Source organism: Ascaphus truei, chromosome 3, assembly GCF_040206685.1.
Source record: "Ascaphus truei isolate aAscTru1 chromosome 3, aAscTru1.hap1, whole genome shotgun sequence".
Classification (NCBI taxonomy): domain Eukaryota; kingdom Metazoa; phylum Chordata; class Amphibia; order Anura; family Ascaphidae; genus Ascaphus; species Ascaphus truei.
Window position 1 is genome coordinate 438,208,966 of NC_134485.1, and position 15,972 is coordinate 438,224,937.

The 15,972-nt window shown below is 54.8% G+C and overlaps 1 protein-coding gene across 3 annotated transcripts in view; it reads left to right on the forward strand.

The window, feature by feature from the left end:
• The first annotated feature begins 3,896 nt into the window (after window positions 1–3,896).
• NHLH2 (nescient helix-loop-helix 2) overlaps window positions 3,897–15,972 on the forward strand; it is a 51,022-nt gene continuing 38,946 nt past the window's right edge. Inside the window, exon 1 of one of the 3 annotated variants that reach the window (XM_075592973.1) lies at window positions 3,897–4,645. The gene's annotated coding sequence lies outside the window, so the exon portion shown is untranslated. Of the gene's footprint in view, window positions 4,707–4,900; window positions 4,928–15,972 lie in introns of those variants that run through there. The other 2 variants (XM_075592975.1, XM_075592974.1) reach the window with 2 other exon arrangements.

Below are 15,972 nucleotides of genomic sequence, written 5' to 3' on the forward strand. Positions count from 1 at the left end.
TCTCTCACACACACTCTCACTCTCTCTCGCGCGCGCACTCTCACACTCTCTCTCTCTCGCGCGCTCACTCTCTCACACACACACACACACTCTCTCTCTCGCGCATGCGCACTCTCTCACTCTATCTCACTCTCACGTACATGAAGGGCTGGGAAGTAGACTGTAAGCTCTTTGGGGCAGATTCAGGACCTGTACAGTTCTACCTTGTTTATTGGGGCTGCACAGTGTAAAGACATGATATATTGGGGTCAATAATCTGCCTTCTCTTCTGATAACGGAAGGAAAAACACCCCCAGTCTGCGGTCTCCCCCAAACTCAGAGGCGGGGGACAGTGACAGGGAGGGGACAGGCAGGGGACAGTGACACCGGCAGGGGACAATGACACAGGCAGGGGACAATGACACAGGCAGGGGACAGTGACAAGGAGGGGACAGTGACAGAGGACAGTGACAGGGACACAGGCAGGGGACAATGACACAGGCAGGGGACAATGACACAGGCAGGGGACAGTGACAGGGAGGGGACAGTGACAGGGAGGGACAGTGACAGGGAGGGACAGTGACAGAGGGGACAGTAACAGACAGGGGAAGGTGACACAGGCAGGGGACAATGACACAGGCAGGGGACAGTGACAGAGGGGGGACAGTGACAGAGGGGGACAGTGACACAGAGGGGACAGTGACACAGAGGGGACAGTGACACAGAGGGGACAGTGACACAGAGGGGGACAGGCAGGGGACAGTGACAGAGGGGGGACAGGCAGGGGACACTGACACAGAGGGGAAAGGCAGGGGACAGTGACAGAGGGGGGACAGTGGCAGAGGGGACACAGGCAGGAGACAGTGACAGGGAGGGCACAGGGTACACAGGCAAGTGACAGTGACAGGGAGGCCACAGGGGACACAGGCAGGGGACAGTGACAGAGGGGGGACAGTGACAGAGAGGGAGTAGGGGACAGACAGAGAGTGCAGAGTGGGAGAGATAGACAGAGAGAGCAGAGGGGCAGTGACAGAGTGAGGAGGGGGGGGGAGAGAGAGAGACAGAGAAGAGGGACAGTGACAGTGAGTAGGACAGTGACAGAGAGGGGGCAGTGATAGAGGGGGGACACAGGCAGGGGACAGTGACAGAGAGGGGACAGTGACAGAGGACACAGACAGGGGACAGTGACAGGGAGGGGACACAGGCAGGGGACAGTGACAGAGAAGGGACGCAGGCAGGGACAGTGACGACAAAGAGAAGGGACAGGGGACAGTGACGACACAGAGGACAGTGACAGAGGGGACACAGGGGACAGTGATAGAGGGGACACAGGGGACAGTGATAGAGGGCACAGTGACAGGGAAGGGACACAGGCAGGGGACAGTGACAGGATGAGGACAGTGACAGAGAGGGGACAGTGACAGAGAGGGGACACAGGCAGGAGACAGTGACAGAGGACACAGAGGACACAGGGGACAGTGACAGAGAGGGGACGGTGATGACACAGACAGGGGACAGTGACAGAGGACACAGACAGGACAGTGACAGGGAGAGGACACAGGCAGGGGGCAGTGACAGAGAGGGGACAGTGACGACACAGAGAGGGGACAGTAACAGGGAGGGTACAGTGACAGAGAGTACACAGGGGACAGTGACAGAGAGGACACAGGGGACAGTGACAGAGGGGACAGTGACAGGGAAGGGACACAGGCAGGGGACAGTGACAGGGAGAGGACAGTGACAGAGAGGGGACACAGGCAGGGGACAGTGACAGAGAGGGGACACAGACAGGGGACAGTGACAGAGAGGGGACACAGGCGGGGGACAGTGACAGAGGACACAGGGGACAGTGACAGAGAGGGGACAGTGACAGAGGACACAGGGGACAGTGAAAGAGAGGACACAGGGGACAGTGACAGAGGGGACAGTGACAGGGAAGGGACACAGGCAGGGGACAGTGACAGAGAGGGGACACAGGCAGGGGATAGTTCAGAGGGGACACAGTGACAGAGAGGGGACACAGGCAGGAAGCAGTGACAGAGAGGGGACGCAGGCAGGGGACAGTGACAGAGAAGGGACAGGGGACAGTAACAGTGAGGGGATAGGGGACAGTGACGACACAGAGAGGGGACAGTAACAGAGAGGGTACAGTGACAGAGAGGACACAGGGGACAGTGACAGGGAGAGGACAGTGACAGAGGGGATACAGGCAGGGGACAGTGACAAAGAGGGGACACAGGCAGGGGACAGAGAGGGGACACAGGCAGGGGGCAGTGACAGAGGGGACACAGGCAGGGGGCAGTGACAGAGGGGACACAGGCAGAGGACAGTGACAGAGAGGGGACACAGGCAGGGGACAGTGACAGAGAGGGGACACAGGCAGGGGACAGTGACAGAGAGGGGACACAGGCAGGGGACAGTGACAGAGAGGGGACACAGGCAGGGGCAGTGACAGAGAGGGGACACAGGCAGGGGGCAGTGACAGAGGGGACACAGGCAGGGGGCAGTGACAGAGGGGACACAGGCAGGGGCAGTGACAGAGAGGGGACACAGGCAGAGGACAGTGACAGAGAGGGGACACAGGCAGGGGACAGTGACAGAGAGGGGACACAGGCAGGGGACAGTGACAGAGAGGGGACAGTGACAGAGAGGGGACAGTGACGACGCAGAGAGGGAGTAGGGGACAGACAGAAACAGAGAGAGCAGAGGGGCAGTGACAGAGTGAGGAGGGGGGGGGAGAGAGAGACAGAGAAGAGGGACAGTGACAGTGAGTAGGTCAGTGGCAGAGAGGGGGCAGTGATAGAGGGGGGACACAGGCAGGGGACAGTGACAGAGAGGGGACAGGCAGGGGACAGTGACAGAGAGGGGACACAGGCAGGGGACAGTGACAGAGAGGACACAGGCAGGGGACAGTGACAGAGAGAGGACACAGGCAGGGGACAGTGACAGAGAGGACACAGGCAGGGGACAGTGACAGAGAGGACACAGGTAGGGGACAGTGACAGAGAGGACACAGGCAGGGGACAGTGACAGAGGGGACACAGGCAGGGGACAGTGACAGAGAGGGGACACAGGCAGGGGGCAGTGACAGAGAGGGGACACAGGCAGGGGACAGTGACAGAGAGGGGACACAGGCAGGGGGCAGGGGACTTGCAGTGCTGCAATTTAGGCGGCAGTTAACTCCTTCACTCCCAGACCCCTCACATATCTCTGACCCTTCTGTCACTGAATGGGGGTGTTATATTTGGGTGTGAAACGTCCCTGGTGTTATACAGAGGTATTATCCCCTCCCCCCCGTCCCACACCCCTCAGTGTCCGTGGGAGAGGCACCACGTCACTGTCTCACAGCTACGTTATTCACGCGGCCGTATAACAGTGGGTTCATGCTTTCCCCAGTGATTCTGTGCTGCCTTCGTCGGTGCAGCCCCACATACAGATGTCCTTGTGCCGCCATCCTCTTCCATCATCATCATCATCATCATCATCAACATTTCTTATTGCAGCTGCGCAGCCATCTTTAATGTGACCCTCACTGCACTGCCATGCGTTGCAGGCCCCTCCGGCAGCTCAGGGGTTAAATGACCCAGATTGAGAGCTGCAAACGCACGAACTGGCCCCGTCTCCCGGGATCAGGAAACATGGCCGCCAGCGAAGCAGAGAGAAGCGTGACGCCCCCCCTGGAGTAAGGAAGCCGCAGCTGTGCACAGGCGCTCGGGGTCACAGCGAGACCTTGTGTCATACGATGGGAGGGGGGGGGGGGATATAGACTGTATCGCAGCCCCATCCCCGGATATATGTGAGTGAGGGGGGGGGGATATAGACTGTATCGCAGCCCCATCCCCGGATATATGTGAGTGAGGGGGGGGGGGAAGGTCTCAGCTGTGTGCGGAGGAGGGAGGGATGGGGGAGCCATGTTTGTATTTATCCATCTTCACAACCCCCCCTCCCAATCTCTGCGCTGTCTGATGCTCCTTCGGTCCTGGGGGGCCACTTCTGGGGTGGGATCCATCTCTATGTTTGTCCTCCGAAACAGTGACAGATGTCACAGCCAATTAGGATCCTTGCGCCCGCGTCCGACATCCAATGGCAAATTCCCATTAAAGGGGCATTAAGTGCGTTCCAGACGCGCCCCCTCCCCCCCCCCTCCTTTCTCATCCATCTCAGCACATCTGAGTCCTGTGGTACCCAGGGGAGGGGGGCTCATCTCGTTCTGCTCTCTCCATCCCTCCCCCTCGCTCTGTCACTGTCACCAGCTAAGGAGGGACACATCTTATCAGCAGCGTCTACAGGAGTTACCCCGAAGTGCAGACAGCCGCCAAAGCAGGGGTCTCCTCCCCCGGGGACTACTCATCTGCCGATAACCCGAGCGCCCAGCTCGCTCCGGGGCGTTCTCCCTAATTATTAGAGACTCCCAGGTGGTTATCTCTTGCTGTCTCGCAGCCAGAAACCTCCTGTCCTGCCCCCCCCCCCCCCCCATTACAGGGGGTCCTGAACTTATTATCCCAGGCACAAGAAGTCAGGAGATGAGCCCGCAGAGCGGGGACTGGGAGGGTCCGGGGAGAAGGATCGCAGAGACATTGGCAGCCTGCTAAAGGGTTAAACGCAGACTCTCCAGCCCTCCTCTCCCCCGGAAACCTTCACCTGCGCCAGGAATACTCTGAGCGGGGTAAGGACAGCACCTGGGGCGGGGTAATACCATCACCTGCGCCAGGAATACTCTGAGCAAGGTAAGAACAGCACCTGGGGCAGGAATTCTCTGAGCGGGGTAATACCATCACCTGGGGCAGGAATTCTCTGAGCGGGGTAAGGACAGCACCTGGGGCGGGGTAATACCATCACCTGGGGCAGGAATTCTCTGAGCGGGGTAAGGACAGCACCTGGGGCGGGGTAATACCATCACCTGGGGCAGGGTAATACCATCACCTGGGGCAGGAATACTCTGAGCAAGGTAAGAACAGCACCTGGGGCGGGGTAATAACATCACCTGGGGCGGGGTAATACCATCACCTGGGGCAGGGTAATACCATCACCTGGGGCGGGGTAATACCATCACCTGGGGCAGGGTAATACCATCACCTGGGGCGGGGTAATAACATCACCTGGGGCAGGAATACTCTGAGCGGGGTAATAACATCACCTGGGGCAGGAATACCCTGAGCGGGGTAATAACATCACCTGGGGCAGGAATTCCCTGAGCGGGGTAATAACATCACCTGGGGCAGGAATTCCCTGAGCGGGGTAATAACATCACCTGGGGCAGGAATACCCTGAGCGGGGTAATAACATCACCTGGGGCAGGAATTCTCTGAGCAGGGTAATAACATCACCTGGGGCAGGAATTCCCTGAGCGGGGTAATAACATCACCTGGGGCAGGAATACCCTGAGCGGGGTAATAACATCACCTGGGGCAGGAATTCCCTGAGCGGGGTAATAACATCACCTGGGGCAGGAATTCCCTGAGCGGGGTAATAACATCACCTGGGGCAGGAATTCCCTGAGCAGGGTAATAACATCACCTGGGGCAGGAATTCCCTGAGCAGGGTAATAACATCACCTGGGGCAGGAATTCCCTGAGCGGGGTAATAACATCACCTGGGGCAGGAATTCCCTGAGCGGGGTAATAACATCACCTGGGGCAGGAATACTCTGAGCAGGGTAATAACATCACCTGGGGCAGGAATTCCCTGAGCGGGGTAATAACATCACCTGGGGCAGGAATTCCCTGAGCGGGGTAATAATATCACCTGGGGCAGGAATTCCCTGAGCGGGGTAATAACATCACCTGGGGCAGGAATTCCCTGAGCGGGGTAATAACATCACCTGGGGCAGGAATTCCCTGAGCGGGGTAATAACATCACCTGGGGCAGGAATACTCTGAGCAGGGTAATAACATCACCTGGGGCAGGAATTCTCTGAGCAGGGTAATAACATCACCTGGGGCAGGAATTCCCTGAGCGGGGTAATAACATCACCTGGGGCAGGAATTCCCTGAGCGGGGTAATAACATCACCTGGGGCAGGAATTCCCTGAGCAGGGTAATAACATCACCTGGGGCAGGAATTCCCTGAGCGGGGTAATAACATCACCTGGGGCAGGAATTCCCTGAGCGGGGTAATAACATCACCTGGGGCAGGAATTCCCTGAGCGGGGTAATAACATCACCTGGGGCAGGAATACTCTGAGCAGGGTAATAACATCACCTGGGGCAGGAATTCCCTGAGCGGGGTAATAACATCACCTGGGGCAGGAATACTCTGAGCAGGGTAATAACATCACCTGGGGCAGGAATACTCTGAGCGGGGTAATAACATCACCTGGGGCAGGAATTCCCTGAGCAGGGTAATAATATCACCTGGGGCAGGAATTCTCTGAGCGGGGTAATAACATCACCTGGGGCAGGAATTCTCTGAGCAGGGTAATAACATCACCTGGGGCAGGAATACTCTGAGCGGGGTAATAACATCACCTGGGGCAGGAATACTCTGAGCGGGGTAATAACATCACCTGGGGCAGGAATACCCTGAGCGGGGTAATAACATCACCTGGGGCAGGAATTCCCTGAGCAGGGTAATAACATCACCTGGGGCAGGAATACTCTGAGCGGGGTAATAACACCACCTGGGGCAGGAATACTCTGAGCGGGGTAATAACACCACCTGGGGCAGGAATTCCCTGAGCAGGGTAATAACATCACCTGGGGCAGGAATACTCTGAGCGGGGTAATAACATCACCTGGGGCAGGAATACTCTGAGCGGGGTAATAACACCACCTGGGGCAGGAATTCCCTGAGCAGGGTAATAACATCACCTGGGGCAGGAATACTCTGAGCAGGGTAATAACATCACCTGGGGCAGGAATTCCCTGAGCGGGGTAATAACATCACCTGGGGCAGGAATTCCCTGAGCGGGGTAATAACATCACCTGGGGCAGGAATTCCCTGAGCGGGGTAATAACATCACCTGGGGCAGGAATTCCCTGAGCAGGGTAATAACATCACCTGGGGCAGGAATTCCCTGAGCAGGGTAATAACATCACCTGGGGCAGGAATTCTCTGAGCGGGGTAATAACATCACCTGGGGCAGGAATTCCCTGAGCGGGGTAATAATATCACCTGGGGCAGGAATTCTCTGAGCGGGGTAATAACAACACCTGGGGCAGGAATTCCCTGAGCGGGGTAATAATATCACCTGGGGCAGGAATTCTCTGAGCGGGGTAATAACATCACCTGGGGCAGGAATTCTCTGAGCGGGGTAATAACATCACCTGGGGCAGGAATTCCCTGAGCGGGGTAATAACATCACCTGGGGCAGGAATTCCCTGAGCGGGGTAATAACATCACCTGGGGCAGGAATACCCTGAGCGGGGTAATAACATCACCTGGGGCAGGAATTCCCTGAGCGGGGTAATAACATCACCTGGGGCAGGAATTCCCTGAGCGGGGTAATAATATCACCTGGGGCAGGAATTCTCTGAGCGGGGTAATAACATCACCTGGGGCAGGAATTCCCTGAGCGGGGTAATAACATCACCTGGGGCAGGAATACTCTGAGCAGGGTAATAACATCACCTGGGGCAGGAATTCCCTGAGCGGGGTAATAACATCACCTGGGGCAGGAATACTCTGAGCAGGGTAATAACATCACCTGGGGCAGGAATTCCCTGAGCGGGGTAATAACATCACCTGGGGCAGGAATTCCCTGAGCGGGGTAATAATATCACCTGGGGCAGGAATTCTCTGAGCGGGGTAATAACATCACCTGGGGCAGGAATTCTCTGAGCAGGGTAATAACATCACCTGGGGCAGGAATACTCTGAGCGGGGTAATAACATCACCTGGGGCAGGAATACTCTGAGCGGGGTAATAACATCACCTGGGGCAGGAATTCCCTGAGCGGGGTAATAACATCACCTGGGGCAGGAATACTCTGAGCGGGGTAATAACATCACCTGGGGCAGGAATTCCCTGAGCGGGGTAATAACATCACCTGGGGCAGGAATTCCCTGAGCGGGGTAATAACATCACCTGGGGCAGGAATTCTCTGAGCAGGGTAATAACATCACCTGGGGCAGGAATTCCCTGAGCGGGGTAATAACATCACCTGGGGCAGGAATTCCCTGAGCGGGGTAATAACATCACCTGGGGCAGGAATTCCCTGAGCGGGGTAATAACATCACCTGGGGCAGGAATACTCTGAGCAGGGTAATAACATCACCTGGGGCAGGAATTCCCTGAGCGGGGTAATAACATCACCTGGGGCAGGAATTCCCTGAGCGGGGTAATAATATCACCTGGGGCAGGAATTCCCTGAGCGGGGTAATAACATCACCTGGGGAAGGAATACTCTGAGCAGGGTAATAACATCACCTGGGGCAGGAATACTCTGAGCGGGGTAATAACATCACCTGGGGCAGGAATTCCCTGAGCAGGGTAATAATATCACCTGGGGCAGGAATTCTCTGAGCGGGGTAATAACATCACCTGGGGCAGGAATTCCCTGAGCGGGGTAATAACATCACCTGGGGCAGGAATTCTCTGAGCAGGGTAATAACATCACCTGGGGCAGGAATACTCTGAGCAGGGTAATAACATCACCTGGGGCAGGAATACTCTGAGCGGGGTAATAACATCACCTGGGGCAGGAATACCCTGAGCAGGGTAATAACATCACCTGGGGCGGGAATTCCCTGAGCAGGGTAATAATATCACCTGGGGCAGGAATTCCCTGAGCGGGGTAATAACATCACCTGGGGCAGGAATTCCCTGAGCGGGGTAATAACATCACCTGGGGCAGGAATTCCCTGAGCGGGGTAATAACATCACCTGGGGCAGGAAAACTCTGAGCGGGGTAATAACACCACCTGGGGCAGGAATACTCTGAGCGGGGTAATAACACCACCTGGGGCAGGAATTCCCTGAGCAGGGTAATAACATCACCTGGGGCAGGAATACTCTGAGCGGGGTAATAACATCACCTGGGGCAGGAATACTCTGAGCGGGGTAATAACACCACCTGGGGCAGGAATTCCCTGAGCAGGGTAATAACATCACCTGGGGCAGGAATACCCTGAGCGGGGTAATAACATCACCTGGGGCAGGAATACTCTGAGCGGGGTAATAACATCACCTGGGGCAGGAATTCCCTGAGCAGGGTAATAACATCACCAGGGGCAGGAATACCCTGAGCGGGGTAATAACATCACCTGGGGCAGGAATTCCCTGAGCGGGGTAATAACATCACCTGGGGCAGGAATTCCCTGAGCGGGGTAATAACATCACCTGGGGCAGGAATACTCTGAGCGGGGTAATAACATCACCTGGGGCAGGAATTCCCTGAGCGGGGTAATAACATCACCTGGGGCAGGAATTCCCTGAGCGGGGTAATAACATCACCTGGGGCAGGAATTCTCTGAGCAGGGTAATAACATCACCTGGGGCAGGAATTCCCTGAGCGGGGTAATAACATCACCTGGGGCAGGAATTCCCTGAGCAGGGTAATAACATCACCTGGGGCAGGAATTCCCTGAGCGGGGTAATAACATCACCTGGGGCAGGAATTCTCTGAGCGGGGTAATAACATCACCTGGGGCAGGAATACCCTGAGCAGGGTAATAACATCACCTGGGGCAGGAATACTCTGAGCGGGGTAATAACATCACCTGGGGCAGGAATTCCCTGAGCAGGGTAATAACATCACCTGGGGCAGGAATTCTCTGAGCGGGGTAATAACATCACCTGGGGCAGGAATTCCCTGAGCGGGGTAATAATATCACCTGGGGCAGGAATTCTCTGAGCGGGGTAATAACATCACCTGGGGCAGGAATTCCCTGAGCGGGGTAATAATATCACCTGGGGCAGGAATTCTCTGAGCGGGGTAATAACATCACCTGGGGCAGGAATACTCTGAGCGGGGTAATAACATCACCTGGGGCAGGAATTCCCTGAGCGGGGTAATAACATCACCTGGGGCAGGAATTCCCTGAGCAGGGTAATAACATCACCTGGGGCAGGAATTCCCTGAGCAGGGTAATAACATCACCTGGGGCAGGAATTCCCTGAGCGGGGTAATAACATCACCTGGGGCAGGAATTCCCTGAGCGGGGTAATAACATCACCTGGGGCAGGAATTCCCTGAGCGGGGTAATAACATCACCTGGGGCAGGAATTCCCTGAGCGGGGTAATAACATCACCTGGGGCAGGAATTCCCTGAGCGGGGTAATAACATCACCTGGGGCAGGAATTCCCTGAGCGGGGTAATAACATCACCTGGGGCAGGAATACCCTGAGCGGGGTAATAACATCACCTGGGGCAGGAATACTCTGAGCAGGGTAATAACATCACCTGGGGCAGGAATTCTCTGAGCAGGGTAATAACATCACCTGGGGCAGGAATTCCCTGAGCGGGGTAATAACATCACCTGGGGCAGGAATTCCCTGAGCGGGGTAATAACATCACCTGGGGCAGGAATTCCCTGAGCGGGGTAATAACATCACCTGGGGCAGGAATTCCCTGAGCGGGGTAATAACATCACCTGGGGCAGGAATTCCCTGAGCAGGGTAATAACATCACCTGGGGCAGGAATACTCTGAGCGGGGTAATAACATCACCTGGGGCAGGAATACTCTGAGCGGGGTAATAACATCACCTGGGGCAGGAATACTCTGAGCGGGGTAATAACATCACCTGGGGCAGGAATTCCCTGAGCGGGGTAATAACATCACCTGGGGCAGGAATACCCTGAGCAGGGTAATAACATCACCTGGGGCAGGAATTCCCTGAGCGGGGTAATAACATCACCTGGGGCAGGAATTCCCTGAGCAGGGTAATAACATCACCTGGGGCAGGAATTCCCTGAGCGGGGTAATAACATCACCTGGGGCAGGAATTCCCTGAGCGGGGTAATAACATCACCTGGGGCAGGAATTCCCTGAGCAGGGTAATAACATCACCTGGGGCAGGAATTCTCTGAGCGGGGTAATAACATCACCTGGGGCAGGAATTCCCTGAGCGGGGTAATAACATCACCTGGGGCAGGAATACCCTGAGCGGGGTAATAACATCACCTGGGGCAGGAATTCCCTGAGCAGGGTAATAACATCACCTGGGGCAGGAATTCCCTGAGCGGGGTAATAACATCACCTGGGGCAGGAATACTCTGAGCGGGGTAATAACATCACCTGGGGCAGGAATTCCCTGAGCGGGGTAATAACATCACCTGGGGCAGGAATTCCCTGAGCGGGGTAATAACATCACCTGGGGCAGGAATTCTCTGAGCGGGGTAATAACATCACCTGGGGCAGGAATTCCCTGAGCAGGGTAATAACATCACCTGGGGCAGGAATACCCTGAGCGGGGTAATAACATCACCTGGGGCAGGAATTCCCTGAGCGGGGTAATAACATCACCTGGGGCAGGAATTCCCTGAGCGGGGTAATAACATCACCTGGGGCAGGAATTCCCTGAGCGGGGTAATAACATCACCTGGGGCAGGAATTCCCTGAGCAGGGTAATAACATCACCTGGGGCAGGAATTCCCTGAGCGGGGTAATAACATCACCTGGGGCAGGAATACTCTGAGCGGGGTAATAACATCACCTGGGGCAGGAATACTCTGAGCAGGGTAATAACATCACCTGGGGCGGGAATTCCCTGAGCGGGGTAATAACATCACCTGGGGCAGGAATTCCCTGAGCGGGGTAATAACATCACCTGGGGCAGGAATACCCTGAGCGGGGTAATAACATCACCTGGGGCAGGAATTCCCTGAGCGGGGTAATAACATCACCTGGGGCAGGAATTCCCTGAGCGGGGTAATAACATCACCTGGGGCAGGAATTCCCTGAGCGGGGTAATAACATCACCTGGGGCAGGAATACCCTGAGCAGGGTAATAACATCACCTGGGGCAGGTAATTCCCTGAGCGGGGTAATAATATCACCTGGGGCAGGAATTCCCTGAGCAGGGTAATAACATCACCTGGGGCAGGAATTCCCTGAGCAGGGTAATAACATCACCTGGGGCAGGAATACTCTGAGCAGGGTAATAACATCACCTGGGGCAGGAATTCTCTGAGCGGGGTAATAATATCACCTGGGGCAGGAATTCCCTGAGCGGGGTAATAACATCACCTGGGGCAGGAATACCCTGAGCGGGGTAATAACATCACCTGGGGCAGGAATTCCCTGAGCGGGGTAATAACATCACCTGGGGCAGGAATTCCCTGAGCGGGGTAATAACATCACCTGGGGCAGGAATACCCTGAGCAGGGTAATAACATCACCTGGGGCAGGAATACTCTGAGCGGGGTAATAACATCACCTGGGGCAGGAATTCCCTGAGCAGGGTAATAACATCACCTGGGGCAGGAATTCCCTGAGCAGGGTAATAACATCACCTGGGGCAGGAATACTCTGAGCGGGGTAATAACATCACCTGGGGCAGGAATACTCTGAGCGGGGTAATAACATCACCTGGGGCAGGAATTCCCTGAGCGGGGTAATAACATCACCTGGGGCAGGAATTCCCTGAGCGGGGTAATAACATCACCTGGGGCAGGAATTCCCTGAGCAGGGTAATAACATCACCTGGGGCAGGAATTCCCTGAGCAGGGTAATAACATCACCTGGGGCAGGAATTCCCTGAGCGGGGTAATAACATCACCTGGGGCAGGAATACTCTGAGCGGGGTAATAACATCACCTGGGGCAGGAATTCCCTGAGCAGGGTAATAATATCACCTGGGGCAGGAATTCCCTGAGCGGGGTAATAACATCACCTGGGGCAGGAATACCCTGAGCGGGGTAATAACATCACCTGGGGCAGGTAATTCCCTGAGCGGGGTAATAACATCACCTGGGGCAGGAATTCCCTGAGCAGGGTAATAACATCACCTGGGGCAGGAATACTCTGAGCGGGGTAATAACATCACCTGGGGCAGGAATTCCCTGAGCAGGGTAATAACATCACCTGGGGCAGGAATACCCTGAGCAGGGTAATAACATCACCTGGGGCAGGAATTCCCTGAGCGGGGTAATAACATCACCTGGGGCAGGAATTCCCTGAGCGGGGTAATAACATCACCTGGGGCAGGAATTCCCTGAGCGGGGTAATAACATCACCTGGGGCAGGTAATTCCCTGAGCGGGGTAATAACATCACCTGGGGCAGGAATTCCCTGAGCAGGGTAATAACATCACCTGGGGCAGGAATTCCCTGAGCAGGGTAATAACATCACCTGGGGCAGGAATACTCTGAGCGGGGTAATAACATCACCTGGGGCAGGAATACTCTGAGCGGGGTAATAACATCACCTGGGGCAGGAATTCCCTGAGCGGGGTAATAACATCACCTGGGGCAGGAATTCCCTGAGCGGGGTAATAACATCACCTGGGGCAGGAATTCCCTGAGCGGGGTAATAACATCACCTGGGGCAGGAATTCCCTGAGCGGGGTAATAACATCACCTGGGGCAGGAATACTCTGAGCGGGGTAATAACATCACCTGGGGCAGGAATTCCCTGAGCAGGGTAATAACATCACCTGGGGCAGGTAATTCCCTGAGCGGGGTAATAGCAGTACACGCTAAGCGCTTATTACATGGTGTACACATTACTCGTATGTATCTGCTGATTAGAAGTGAGAAATGACAATAACGCATTGTTTACATGGATCATTATTAGACAGATAATTATTAGATACAAAGATTAAGAGTAATGGGGAGATAGATACGCATATAGATGCACAGATAAGTACACAGATAAGTACACAGATAAGTACACAGATAAGTACACAGATAAGTACACAGATAAGTACACAGATAAGTACACAGATAAGTACACAGATAAGTACACAGATATTGCATAGAATAAATTCACTATGTTTTACAAAAAACATCTGAAATAATTATTTGGCACCAAAGTTATAATAAAACTTTAATATTCATCACAAATTTAATGAGTTTTATTAATATGGGATATAAAGGGTAAAATTAATATGAGATATAAAGGATTATTATTCACACATATAAAGGGTTTAAATAAAATGATCAGTGAGCGGTCGTTCCTGTTAAACCAAACGCGCTGCAGAAACCTGGCAGGGAAGGGGTTAAGGCGCTGAAGCATGAAGCTGTGAGGTCTACAGAAAGCAATTTATTTCCACCCAAATATCGCTCATCAGCAGTGGCGCCCGCTCACCTCTCCCGTGTCAATAATAATCCCACGCAGTCACATCCCCGCTCACCTCTCCCGTGTCACTAATAATCCCACGCAGTCACATCCCCGCTCACCTCTCCCGTGTCACTAATAATCCCACGCAGTCACATCCCCGCTCACCTCTCCCGTGTCACTAATAATCCCACGCAGTCACATCCCCGCTCACCTCTCCCGTGTCACTAATAATCCCACGCAGTCACATCCCCGCTCACCTCTCCCGTGTCACTAATAATCTCACGGTCACTTCCCCGCTCACCTCTCCCGTGTCACTAATAATCTCACGCAGTCACATCCCCGCTCACCTCTCCCGTGTCACTAATAATCTCACGCAGTCACATCCCCGCTCACCTCTCTTGTGTCACTAACAAACCAACGCAGTCACATCCCCGCTCACCTCTCCCGTGTCACTAATAATCGCACGCAGTCACTTCCCCGCTCACCTCTCCCGTGTCACTAATAATCCCACGCAGTCACATCCCCGCTCACCTCTCCCCGTGTCACTAACAAACCAACGCAGTCACATCCCCGCTCACCTCTCCCGTGTCACTAATAATCCCACGCAGTCACTTCCCCGCTCACCTCTCCCCGTGTCACTAACAAACCAACGCAGTCACATCCCCGCTCACCTCTCCCGTGTCACTAATAATCCCACGCAGTCACTTCCCCGCTCACCTCTCCCGTGTCACTAATAATCCCACGCAGTCACATCCCCGCTCACCTCTCCCCGTGTCACTAACAAACCAACGCAGTCACATCCCCGCTCACCTCTCCCGTGTCACTAATAATCCCACGCAGTCACTTCCCCGCTCACCTCTCCCGTGTCACTAATAATCCCACGCAGTCACATCCCCGCTCACCTCTTCCTGTGTCACTAATAATCGCACGCAGTCATTTCCCCGCTCAACTCTCCCGTGTCACTAATAATCCCGCGCAGTCACATCCCCGCTCACCTCTCCCGTGTCACTAATAATCCCACGCAGTCACATCCCCGCTCACCTCTTCCTGTGTCACTAATAATCGCACGCAGTCACTTCCCCGCTCACCTCTCCCCGTGTCACTAACAAACCCACGCAGTCACATCCCCGCTCACCTCTCCCGTGTCACTAATAATCCCACGCAGTCACATCCCCGCTCACCTCTTCCTGTGTCACTAATAATCGCACGCAGTCACTTCCCCGCTCACCTCTCCCGTGTCACTAATAATCCCACGCAGTGACATCCCCGCTCACCTCTCCCGTGTCACTAATAATCCCACGCAGTCACATCCCCGCTCACCTCTCCCGTGTCACTAATAATCCCACGAAGTCAAATCCCCGCTCACCTCTCCCGTGTCACTAATAATCCCACGCAGTCACATCCCCGCTCACCTCTCCCGTGTCACTAATAATCCTACGCAGTCACATATCCGCTCACCTCTCCCGTGTCACTAATAATCCTACTCAGTCACATCCCCGCTCAACTCTCCCGTGTCACTAATAATCCTACGCAGTCACTTCCCCGCTCACCTCTCCCGTGTCACTAATAATCCTACGCAGTCACATATCCGCTCACCTCTCCCGTGTCACTAATAATCCTACTCAGTCACATCCCCGCTCACCTCTCCCGTGTCACTAATAATCTCACGCAGTCACATCCCCGCTCACCTCTCCCGTGTCACTAATAATCCCACGCAGTCACATCCCTGCTCACCTCTCCCGTGTCACTAATAATCCCACACAGTCACATCCCTGCTTACCTCTCCCGTGTCACTAATAATCCCACGCAGTCACATCCCCGCTCACATC